Genomic DNA, 916 nt, shown 5'->3' on the forward strand with positions numbered 1-916 from the left:
AATTTATGTGTTTGCTCCGGGTTGGGCCCGGGGCCCCCCAAATGTATGTAAGCCTCGGGGCCCGTGTGCGCGGCACGCTCTGCACACCCGGTTTTTGCGGCACTGCTCAAAATCTCTTTTAAGCGCCATAGTGCTTTCATCCCAAACAATAAGCTTACGATTTCAAAGCACTTTGGCTATATTATTACTTTGTTTTGGTATATTACATATTGGGGTTTCTATGTTAAAGAGATCGAGAGGAAGTTTGAATGCTGAGTGGGCCGTCCACCCCTCAAAAAGCGTAGAAGCAATGCCAGAAGATGCAACAGCCAAAGCAATACTACGATTGCTCCTTACTTTTGTTAAAAGCAAGTTTATAAGAAAAGTTTTTCCAGTTCCTGCAGGAGAATTAAAAAAAAAAAACATTTTTCCAGTATCTGATTTAATGCTGTGCATTATCCGACTATAGACATTGTATTGCTCGTTTGCCCGAGACGATTGACCACTTTAAATTCTTTACAGTTCTTTTGCACTGCATTAATTGTGGTCTTAAATTTTTTTACATAACTATTTTTTTTCATGGAGCATGCTTTGCAATTGTGTGACCAACCCTGGTTTGACGTCAGGAAAATGTGCGCACCTTAAGCGTACGTTTTATAATTAAGTGATCATTTCAGTTAACGCCAATTTATATAAACTCACGTGGTTTGTAATTCGTGTATCTACCACACGAAAATAACAAACAGAATTTTATGTGCTGAAAAGCTAAATAACCTGGCAACCAAAAGCAGCCATCAATAAACAAAAAGAAATTTTCAATTTCCACCGTGAATCTTAAGATCCTTGTTTGACCACCTCTTTAAATATGAATAATGAATATCAGAAATCCTTTTCTTATTGTACATCTAGATAATAAAAGACCACTATTCCAATATCA

The sequence above is a fragment of the Acyrthosiphon pisum genome, chromosome X (genome assembly GCF_005508785.2).
Source record: "Acyrthosiphon pisum isolate AL4f chromosome X, pea_aphid_22Mar2018_4r6ur, whole genome shotgun sequence".
Lineage (NCBI taxonomy): Eukaryota > Metazoa > Arthropoda > Insecta > Hemiptera > Aphididae > Acyrthosiphon > Acyrthosiphon pisum.